Source organism: Salvelinus alpinus, chromosome 18 (genome assembly GCF_045679555.1).
Source record: "Salvelinus alpinus chromosome 18, SLU_Salpinus.1, whole genome shotgun sequence".
NCBI classification, from domain to species: domain Eukaryota; kingdom Metazoa; phylum Chordata; class Actinopteri; order Salmoniformes; family Salmonidae; genus Salvelinus; species Salvelinus alpinus.
The window spans coordinates 1762955-1775247 of record NC_092103.1 but is presented as its reverse complement, the minus strand read 5'-3'; the positions used below and the strand labels follow the sequence as shown (position 1 = coordinate 1775247).

The 12293-nt window shown below is 44.0% G+C and overlaps 1 protein-coding gene across 1 annotated transcript in view; it reads right to left on the bottom strand.

Moving 5' to 3' along the window:
• Positions 1–12293, bottom strand: part of LOC139543490 (TOG array regulator of axonemal microtubules protein 2-like) — a 37427-nt gene extending 25134 nt beyond the window's left edge. The window contains exons 1-4 of the transcript XR_011668723.1: positions 12161–12293; positions 10710–11852; positions 8969–10469; positions 7472–8870 (exon numbers count right to left, since the gene is read on the bottom strand). The gene's annotated coding sequence lies outside the window, so the exon portion shown is untranslated. The remainder of the gene's footprint in view (positions 1–7471; positions 8871–8968; positions 10470–10709; positions 11853–12160) is intronic.

The following is a 12293-nucleotide window of genomic DNA, read 5'->3' as shown; positions in this document are numbered from 1 at the left end:
CAGTGATAGCCATTGGGCAGTAGGATGTAGGATCAGGGGCAACGCACATCCATCAGGAAACGCCTGGGGGTCACAACCATGGAATGGGGAGTGACCTCAGATACATCTAGTTACATCCAGTGTTGCAGTGGCTGCAGTGCAAAGGTAGAGAGAATCTCAGAGTTGAAGTTGTGTTCATTGTGTCATAAAGCTGTCTATTGTTCCAAAGTGTGCCAACAGGATCATTGGAAACAGCACCAACCAACATGTAAGACTGCTCGCAAGACTGACCACAACTCCCCTTGTCCCATGACACAGAGAGAGTGGGGGCCAACTACCCCAACTATCACAGGACATTGTAATATAGCACAGCTCATTGGTAAAAAATGTCAAGTGTGGTGTTATATGGAGGGTGTAAAGACACAGGGGCTCAGGTATCCATCATAAGTCAGGAATGGAGAAAACTTAAATTATTTGAACCGGATGTGAGAGTGATCTGGGGCCTGGGCCGACAAAGTCAGGTCGTGAAAGAATCAAAACGGCCATCAAAACGGCCAACTTTTCTCAAAAAGTTGACATTGCAGTAGTGAATACTACCAAACATGACATTACCTTACCAAGACAAACAGCGATAGGGACATTACAGAGAGTAGTAGCGTGTCACCTGGTTCTTGTGCCCAGTGGAGAAAAGGTTACTGTAGCACAGGTTCAGGACAGATCCCCACCGGAGCCTGGCCCTGACAACGGTCAAATAGAGTGGTGGGACCCACCTGTAGAGGTTCAGCACTTGAGCCAAGAACAACAAGAATTAGTCAAACGGATGCTCAGAGAGGAATCAGCTGTTTTCGCCAAAGATGACATGGACATAGGGTGTATTGAAAATCTCAGAATGGAGATAACATTGACTGATAACATACCAGTGGCAAAGAGATACAACGGTGTGCCACGCCCCTTGTATGCTGAGGTGAAAAGCCACCTTCAGGGGCTCCTGAACAAAAACTTCATCAGGAAGTCACCTTCATCATACGCATCACCTTTAGTCTGCGTACGGAAAAAGAATGGGAGTTTAAGACTTTGTGTTGATTACAGGGGATTGAACAAGAAGACTGTTCTGGACAGGCATCCCATTCCCCGTATACAGGAAATACTTGATGGTTTGGGAGGAAATTCATGGTTTACAGTTTTAGATCAAGGAAAGGCATACCACCAAGGCTTTGTGGGAGAGGAGTCCAGAAAATACACTGCCTTCAGCACCCCTTGGGCCTTATATGAATGGAATATAATTCCCTTTGGCCTATCAAACAGTCCCTCTGCCTTCCAACGAAGCATGGAGGAAAGTTTAGAGGGGATAAGAGATAGAATCTGTATACCATATTTGGATGACGTTCTTATTTTTAGTCAGTCATTTGAACAACATGTGGAAGATGTCCGTCAGGTACTCAGGCAGCAAAATAATGTTCAGACAACAACAGAATGACTGTGTAACGTGGATATCCATGGTCACACTAAGGTCATCAGTGCAAGATGAGCTGTCATGGTGGGGGGGAACAGTTACAAACCGACTGTCTCCACACGATATCATGCAGGCTCATTTAAAGGATGCGGCTGTATCGACAATCTTGGAACTGAAAAGTCAAAGGACTAAGCCTAAACCAACAGAATGTCAACAAGAGTCATACAAAGTCAAACAGTTACTGCAAGAGTGGAACAGGCTCCATGTCTCACCAGATGGATTATTACAAAGGAAAACAACAAAAAGGACACAAGTTGTGGTACCAAGTCAGTATAGAACACTGATTTACAAGTACTTACACACTGAAATGGCCCATCTCGGAACAGAAAGAGTGTTGAACTTAGCACGAGAACACTTTTATTGGCCGCGCATGCAACATGACATTGAACACTTTATCACCAAAGTGTGTAAGTGTATCAAACAAAAGAAACCCAGTGTAATAACTAGGGCCCCAATGCAACATGTACGAGCTACAGCTCCATTCCAGATGATTTCAATTGACTATGTGCATTTGGAGAAAAGCAGAGGGGGCTACGAGTACATTTGAGTTATTTCAGATAACTTTACAAAACTTGCACAAGCCTACCCCACCAGAAATAAGTCAGGGAAAACTGCAGCAAAAAAGCTTTTTGATGATTTTTTCCGCAAAGTTTGGCTTTGTGTCAAAAATCCACCATGATCAGGGAAGAGAGTTTGAAAATCAGTTATTCAGAGCCTTGCAGAACTGTACGGGAATAGCCTATTCCAGAACCTCTCCATATCATCCACAGGGGAATCCGAGATTTAACCATACACTGTTGTCAATGTTGCGCACACTAGATGAAGAGAAAAAGGCTAACTGGGGTGATTATCTGAACAAGGTCATTCATGCATATAATTGTACCACCAGTGATGCTATTGGGTTCTCACCGTATTTCCTGCTATTTGGAAGGGCTCCACTGCTACCTGTTGACCTTGTCTTTGGGTTACAGATAAAGGAACAGGAGAAATCATACCAGGATTATGCTAAGAAGTGGCAGCAACAGATGGCTGAAGCCTATGACATCGCCAGTAGAAACATGGAGAAATCAACAGCAAAGGGAAAAGCCTACTACGATCGGAAGAAAATGAGTTCGGTTCTGGTCTCAGGGGATCGTGAACTGGTGAGGAACATGTCAGAACGTGGGGGGCCGGGAAAGATAAGATCACACTGGGAGGACCAAATACATGTGGTGGTAACCAGGAAAGGTGATGACAGCCTTGTCTATGAGGTCAAACCCGAGAGGGGTACAGGCAGGGCCCGGGTTCTGCATCGCAATATGCTCATGTCATGTAATTCCCTACCATTTGAGGAACTTGTTGAAACACCCAGTAGAGGTCTGTGGAGAAGGGAACCACCCCAGCAAAAACAGCAAAATGGGGAGAGAGCTGAGTCAGAGCTCAGATGATGATTCTTATCCAGTATTCATCAATAGGCCATGTAGGGATGAAGAGAGCAGACAGAGTAGCACACAACTAGTATCAGATAATAGTGAGGAACGGGGTCAGACTGATAGAAACTTCACTGTGAAGGACTGCCAGCCAGTCCTCAGAGAGAGCCCGGAGAGGACAGGGGTAAATATGGAAAAGGCTGAGGGCTCAGAGACTCAATCATCTCATGATGAAGTGGACACTGATTCATTGGGGTCACCCATGACCTTGCCCCCAGTTCAGCCCGGCAGAGGAGGCCCAGAGACATTCTAACCTATAACACTTTAGGGCTGCCAAGCTCTTATCAGGATACCAACTAGAGATGTTCTGATGTGTATATATTTTCTCGTTTACCTTTACTAATCACAGTGTGATAATGTTTAGTGGGGGTTGCGTCGTTGCCCATAAAGGCAGACTGGACATGTCTAGATAGTTATATGGCTGTTAGGCCAGTTTTTTCCATTGTTCTCATGACTAGTACATAAATCTTCTGTTTGTTTTGAGGCCAGTGAAATGTTTGGGGGTGTTGTAAGGGGCTTAATACACGTGTAATCCAGCCACTAGGGGGTACTTTGGTGAAGCCCATGGGAAATAAAGAAATATAGTTTAAGTGAATTGGGAAGAGTAAGAATGAAAAACTAAAGAAAGACTGTAAATGGCTGTTACCTGTGCTGACATGATTAAAAGTGAAGTAAACCGTACTTTTCGCGTTGTAGTTTATATGATAAGCTCATTGGAAGGGTCGAAAACTATAAACTTTGTGAGACAACCCAAAAATTGTTCCTCAGCTAGAAATGTTACACCCTCTCATGTCGCCATCTTGACCATGTCACTGATTTCATGGAGCTCTCCTGCGCATCATTTACTTCACAAAATCGCGCAAATGTGAAAGCGCCAGAAATAAAAATCGCGAGATTGTAAATATGTGTGAGAGTCAGAGATTTGAAAGCAGACGCTTTCATGCAAAACGATGTACAGTAATGCGTACATACATTTTAGGGTGGCCCAGGGAAATTAGACTTTTTCGAAGCAATTTTTAAATATTTTTCTTTGTAATACTGTATGTATTCAATCATTTCGAATTGATCACTTCCCAACGGGTACATACATCAATTCAACTTTTATTCCACGTTGGTTCAACGTATTTTCATTGAAATGAAATGAAACAACATTGATGCCCAGTGCGTTTATTGTGTCACAGTGAATTTTATAATCTGCAGTCAATTTCATTATGTTTTCATGTGCCATGATTCTGACATTTCACATATGATCCTCATAGGATTAGGCTACATAATTACAGTGGTGCAGTAAATGTAATCTCAATTCAATACGATGTGCATATACTGTACATATAGCCAATATAGCTATTAAACCCATGTTCAGTGACTGTAATCTGTGACGCAAGTGGCCTAATATGTTTGTGACGTTCCATGGAACCCACGGTATTGTTTAAAACTAGATTCTGATTGGCTTGCAGGTCATTCTACAGTGTAAATTATAAATGAAAACGTGCTTTTATATCAGTGTTACAGATTCACATTACCGAGCGTGTCTCAACCCGTACCGCGCTTTTATCTGCCTAAAGGTATCTTCACGCACGACTGGATAGGCCTGTTGGATACGCTTGTCCAAGGTAAGGATATGCGTCAAGCTATAGCCTACTTTTAATGTTTTAGGTCCGAACTCAAGTTACTCCAGTCAAGTGATTAATCGTAAAAGTTAGTTGTTTTGACTGAGCAGTCCTATGGCCAATGCTGTTTTTGGACTATGAGACCCTCTGCTATATACTATGATGAGCCAATAACATGCGTAGATTATGCATTAGGCATTGCACAAGTCAGTGTCTAGGTCAGAATATAAATCTGCTATTTCCGTCAACTCAAGTTACTCAAGTCAAGTGATTAATCGTGAGAGTTAGTTGTTTTGACTGTCAAAACAAATAACTTTGATGGAATATTCCAAATTACAATGGCAATTATGCATCACAAATTCACAATATTACTTGTATTTCAATGATTCATCCAGGCCCAAGACAGAAATTTGCCTGAAAGCTGTGTAGCAATCATTCCATTGCTGACCCATAGGATGGTAATCACATACATGATTGGCTTAATCTAGAATCATGGATACCTTTCATGTGAGTACTCCCAAACCAGATTTTTTTTTACATACCTCAGAAGGAAGATACCTCAATACCTGGAAGCACTGTCTCATGTACAATTGTTAATGCTATCTCTGAAATGTCTAACAAAATGTTGACCTGATGATTTCATCAAGACCTTCTCATCACAAGTTGGAACTAGTGGTCAACATTGGGACAATGCAGCCCAAAAAAACAGGGGCCAATATTTTCATGGAGGTAAGCACTACACTTCTGATGGGTTTAAAGATTGTATTACATTATATAAAAGTGAGAAAGTAAACCCCAGCTGTTGTTATTCTTTTCACAGGGAAGGACAATCCCCATTATGCCATGAATGTTTCATTGCTGAACAACCATAGATATTTTTCCTCTAATTTGGCTCCCGTTCCTCCAACAGTGAGCAAGACCTGGAGCAGGGAGACACTGGAGCAGGGAGACATCCCGTCATAATTTTGGCGCCTGACAAAGTACACCTTTTTTCTTCTAAATAACACTATAGTAACATCTTCTGCACAAAATTACATTCCTAATACGATTGGTGTTAAGTGAGAAAGAATCCTAAAGATGGTCCAATGGGCATGGTCTGAAGCCTCTGTAACAGTATAACTCTAAACCGTCCCCTCGCCCCGACACGGGCGTGAACCAAGGACCCTCTGCACACATCAACAACGGTCACCCACGAAGCGTCGTTACCCATCGCTCCACAAAGGCCGCGGCCCTTGCAGAGCAAGGGGCAACACTACTTCTAGGTTTCAGAGCAAGTGACGTAACTGATTGAAACGCTATTAGCGCGTACCCGCTAACTAGCTAGCCATTTCACATCCGTTACACTTCTCGTCATCTCAGTATGTTGAACCACCTGATTTCTTGCAGGCTTGAGATTCAGATCCTGCTGAACGATGTTAAGCAGTCGATTAACCACATGCAGGGGACACTGAACAGCATGCAGGGGCAGTGTATTGAGTTGCAGACTGCCATATCTAAGGTAGTGTCAGATGAGTCTCAGATACAGAAGAATCAGTCTATGATGGTATGGTGATAATGATTGAGATGGTGATTATAATGATGATGACTAGCGGTACCCCACCCTACGGGCGGTAAATCATTGGATCTGATTAATTCAGTTCAATGCAATTCAATCTTTGAGGACTGCAACCATAGAAATACAATGTATTTACACTAATAATAAGCTATAGTCAACTTCCCGTCTATGCTTATCTTGCTCATTGCTCACTGTCAATTGCTCACTGTTACCCTATGTGTGCAATTCTGTGATTTCTCACAGAAAAATAATTTGGTTGCAAATGTAACTGGGGCCATGTAAATAATTGTTAGGCTACTCATTTTGAATCCACCGGCGGCAACTTGTGTGACCATAAAAGTCTATGTGCGACTGGGCACAGTAAAATTATTTGGTTACTGACCTGCCCTACATCATAGAAGGCCCTTCAAGTCGGAACTAGGAAATTCTGACATTTCTGACTCGCTAACTCGTTATGGGATGATGATTTCAAGTTTCCCACTTGTGAAGTATCAGAATCAACCAGAAGGATGCTCTACACTAATAATTTACATTCAACTTACATTCATTTTAACTCTGAGGTTCCAAGTTTCCGATGGCATGTGAATGCGTCAATAATTGCCATGGTAATTTTGAATGTTCAGTCAGTGAGCATTATGGGTAATTGTCCTACATACTTACATCAAATGCTGTAGTAACAGTGCCATTCCAAACACAATAAATGTGAAATTTAACAAAGATACAAAATATTGCTAAAGTGAAGAAAATCAGCTCAAAATTGTAGGAGGAAATGCCCCTGCAGCAGGGAGGCTTACGGAATTATAATATATTGTAGATAACATAAATATAATTTGTATTTACAGTATCAGTACACATACAAATGAAAGTATATGCTAGGGATTGATCTACACTGAGTGAATAAAACATTAAGAACACCTTCCTATTGAGTTGCCCCCCTTGGTGGTGAACCATTGTTGATACTCAGGGAAAACTGTTGAGCGTGAAAAACCCAACAGCATGGCAGTTCTTGACACAAACTGGTACGCCTAGCACCTACTACCATACTCTGTTCAAAGGGACTTAAATCTTTGGTCTTGCTCATTCACCCTCTGAATGACACACATACACAATCCATGTCTCAATTGTCTAAAATTCTATCTTTAACCTGTCTCCTCCCCTTCATCTACACTGAGAAGAAGATTTAACAATTAACATCAATAAGGGATTATAGCTTTCACCTGATTAGTCTATGTCACGGAAAGAGAAGGTGTTCTTAATATTTAACACACTCAGTGTATGTGTCAATGATGTTACAGATTCCAAGTGGTTGATTTTTTAGGGAATGACTATATGCTCTATATTATACCTGCAGATCATCACAGCAGCCGAAGTTGCTTTGCAGAGGGAGGAGATCGTCCGAGCATCAGGCCTCATCCCGTCACAGAGGGAGGGTATCCTCCAAAAAGCCAGTGTCCCTGCACAGACGGAGGGGATCCTCCAAATATCCAGTGTCCCTGCACAGAGGGAGGGGATCCTCCAAACAGCCAGTGTCGCTGTACAGAGGGAGGGGATCCTCCGAGCATCAGGCCTCATCCCTGCACAGAGGGAGGGGGTTCTCCAAACAGCCAATGTCCCTGCACAGAGGGAGGGGATTCTCCCAGCAGCTAGCATCACTGCACAGAAGAAGGAGATGCTCCGAGCATCAGGCCTCATCCCTGCGCAGAGGGAGGAGATCCTCCAAGCATCAGGCCTCATCCCATCACAGAGGGAGGCGATTCTTCCAGTATCTTCTATCACTGCGCAGAAGAAGAAGATCCTCAGAGCATCAGGCCTCATCCCTGCACAAAAGGAGTTGATCCTCCTGATGGCCAGTGTCCCTGCACAGAGGGAGGGGATCCTCCAAACAGCCAGTGTCCCTGTACAGAGGAAGGGGGTTCTCCCAGCAGCTAGAATCATTGCGCAGAAGAAGGAGATCCTCTGAGCATCAGGCCTCATCCCTGCACAGAAGGAGGGGATCCTCCGAGCATCAAGGCCTCATCCCGTCGCAGAGGGAGGGGATCCTCCGAGCATCAGGCCTCATCCCGTCACAGAGGGAGGGGATTCTTCCAGCATCTTCTATCACTGCGCAGAAGAAGAAGATCCTCCGAGCATCAGGCCTCATCCCTGCACAGAGGGAGGGGGTCCTCCGAGCATCAGGCCTAATCCCGTCACAGAGGGAGGGGATTCTCTCAGCAGCTAGCATCACTGCGCAGAGGAAGGAGATCCTCCGAGCATCAGGCCTCATCCCGTCACAGAGGGAGGGGATTCTCTCAGCAGCTAGCATCACTGCGCAGAGGAAGGAGATCCTCCGAGCATCAGGCCTCATCCCTGCACAGAGGGAGGGGATCCTCCAAACAGCCAGTGTCCCTGCACAGAGGGAGGGGATTCTCCCAGCAGCAAGCATCAATGCGCAGACGGAGGAGATCCTCCGAGCATCAGGCCTCATCCCTGAAGAGAGGGAGGACATCCTCCTCACAGCCAGTGTCCCTGCACAGAGTGAGGGGATTCTTCCAGCAGCTACTGTCACTGTGCGAAAGGAGATCCTCCGAGCATCAGGCCTCATCCCTGCACAGAGGGAGTTGATCCTCCTGATGGACGAGGCCAACCCTCAGTTCCAGACTGGCAGCCGGCCGGTGGCGGAGCCCGAGACCCCTGCTGTTCACAATAACAGTGGAGGCTGGCTCAGCTGGGTCTTTGGGAGTGGAAGAGTTAATAAGGAGGTTCATCTACCTGAGGACAAAGACAGATCTGTAAGGAACTGGTTATTAACACTATATTCTATGTAGAGACAATTGAGTGGATTAAAAATAATAATAATTGTGACTTGCTTGACATTGCTAATATCTTCTTCCTCAAATTGTCTGGGATCCAACTCTGCACAGATGGGTTAACAAAACTGAGCCCAAGGCTGAGGTACACACTTACATTCAATGAAATTAAAAACAGTGAACAACCATTGTATTTCAACTGTGATAATATTACTAACAATTTGGGAAATGTGTTGATGTGTTTTACAGAACAAGTGTGTACCACCACCTCCACCGATGGGGACATATGGATATGGTGTGTTGAGGGGTTCAGTGGTTTTGGAGGGAGTCTGAAGTTCTATCTGGGCTGTCCCTTGGTGGTGTCCCCCTCCCTCCTAAGGAGGAGCCACTGAGACATGTGATGAGGCCAAGCAAGATCACTCTGCAAGGACGGGATAGGACACATCACAACACTGCTGCTCATTCATATTCAAACACACCTCAGAGTACGGACACAAACATGGATGCCAACCGCCCCACACACACAATGAACTTACCTGTACATATCAGAATCATACATTCGACAGCCACCTCTTCCCCCACATGTATTGATCCCCCACCTCAAACATGTTGAGTCAATTCCAGATGCTGGAATGGTGCTGGAGTGCAGGTGCAGTAGGGCCTAGTATGTAATGATGTGATACCATGTGTACCCCATATCCTGTGTTTGTGTTGATGTTTTTTAAATTTTATTTAACTTTTATTTAAACAAGGGGTCACATTGAGATTAAACATCTATTTTACAAGTCATATTGAACAACTACCAGAGAAACTTCTCTACATAGAAATTGCATACCATATTTTTTTCCATACATCAAAATAATACTTTGTCAATCAGCAATTACTTACTTAGATAAGGCCTCAACAAGGCCCCAGTTAATGGTTGAAAATAACTTATTTCAGTGCCAATGAGTTACACTGAGTGTATAAAATATTAAGAACACCTGCTCTTTCCATGACACGCTGACCAGGTGAATCCAGATTAACGCTATAATCCCTTATGGATGTCACTAGTTAAATCCACTTAAATCAGTGTAGATAAAGAGGAGGAGACAGGGTTTTTTTAAGGCTTGAGACAATTGAGAATGTGTATGAGTATGTGTGCCATATAGAGGGTGAATGGGCAAGACAAAATATTTACGTGCCTTTCAACGAGGCATGGTAGTAGGTGCCAGGGGTACCAGTTTGTGTCAAGAACTGCAACGCCGCTGTTTTTTTTTACACTCAACAGTTTCCCGTGTGTATCAAGAATGGTCCACCACTCAAAAGACATACAGCCAAATTTACACAACTGTGGGAAGCATTGGAGTCAACATGGGCCAGCATCCCTGTGAATGTGTTGTACACTCAGTACATTAATAGTATTGGTACCGTGTTCTTGCCGTAACCTGTAAAGCTGGAGCAGCCTGCGAGGCAGGGGGAGGTGTAGGTGATGCCGTTGTCTGAACACACAGGGTCCCACTCCCCAGCCAAGCAGGAGCAGTCTCTGTTACAGGCTGCCATTGTACACCAGGGGACCTGGGGGACAGAGAAAATGGCTGGTAATAATTATGTTTAAATAATTGTTGCTGAACTATCATTGACATAGGCACAGTGACAAAACAGCCAGGAAACCTGGCTCAGTAACAACCATACTGTATATTCCCACAAGAGGGAGCCCTGGCACAAGCCCATGTGTGTTTTGGTCTAACTCTCCCTCATATTCCACTGATCAAAACTTTTGTTTTTATCAACCAACCAATCAGATGTCATATTTACCCGTTGTAGGACATGTTCAGACCAGCCACCTGAACGTTGTCACACTTAGTGCCAGACTGCAGAGGGAGGAGGAGCTAGGCCATGAAGGAGGTGACGAAAGACAGCTGGGCTCCAGACACAACGCCAAGCTTATACCTCTTCATCAGTAGACCTCCCAGGAATATCCCCACCGCACCCACAGGCAGGTTCAACTCACCTGGAAAAGTTATACTCACACATCTATAGTGCAACCAGTGTGCACTATAGATTCATGTTCAACAAACCTACAGGGGATGGGAGAGAACAAAAAAAATTGTATTTAATGCCATTCAACATCAGTACTGACAGGATGGAACATTTCAGTTGGAGCATGTCCAGGTTTCTATGGCTTCGTTGAAACAGGCAGCCCAATTCAGGATTTTTGACCAATTTTGACCAATCAGATATGCTCTGAAAAAGAGCTGATGCAAAAATATCTAATGTGATTGGTCAAAAGACCAATTGGTGGAAAAAATATCATAATTAGGCTGCCTGTCTAAACGTATCCCTTGTCTCTCTGTCTCTGACCCAAACCTCAGTCCTTGCATCGATTACAGAGGGCTGAAAAGGATTACGATCAGGAGGACAAGAAACTGCACCCATGCGCCTTTCTCTCCAAGCGGTTCTCGACCAGCGGAAGGCAACTACGATGTAGGCAACCGGGAGCGCTTGGCAGTTAATTGGGCCCTTGAGGGATGGAGACACTGGTTGGAACCACTGCTTCATCTTCTGGTCTCTTCTTTGCACCTGGGTCCAACCTTACCACGTCAGTTATAGCATCTCTTAATCCCTTCTCTTAACATGTATGGCCCCAAAACATAATCAAGCAGCTGACCAATTACTCAAGACTTTAGTTCTAAATTAACTGAGATTAATCAACAACTGGATACATTTCTTTATTTCTAAAGTGAAACTATCCTCTGCATTGGAGTATCTCTACTCCAATGCAGTTTAATGCAGTACAAGTTTAACCAGTATTTCAGTTGTTTTACCGTCCCATGAAGAAGTGTGGCAGGCCTGTGAGGAAGGATCCTACAGCCATGTGGAAACAGCCCATAGCAATGAGCCTGGGCTGGTGCAGCTTCGCCCCAAAATGGCTGACCACAGCCAGGAACAGCAGGTTACCTGCAAGAAACCACAACACTACAGTAGTCAGGAATCGCAAATTATAAACACTGTTTTTAAAAAAAACTAAAAATGCCATATCAGTTTGGATGCTAGGCTGCAACAACATAGCATCAAATAAAACAATGTTAGGGGTTTGACAGTAGAGTCATGGACAAACGCCAGTCAATCAATTAATAGGAACAACTATAAAACTGGACAGTATTGAGAGCAGACTCTGATTGAACCACAAAAAAAAATTGATCATGTAGTCTGTTTCTGGTTTTTACTACATGAATTCTCAAGCAACTCAATGTTATTGTTGATACCTATCTCAAAGCTGCCGTCTATGAGTCCGATGAGAGAGCTGGACAGGTCAAAGTGTCTCTCTGAGTGATGGCACTCTTCATGTAGGTCATTGACAGAGCTTTGATGAAGGAGGTGAATGACAGGGCCACGGTG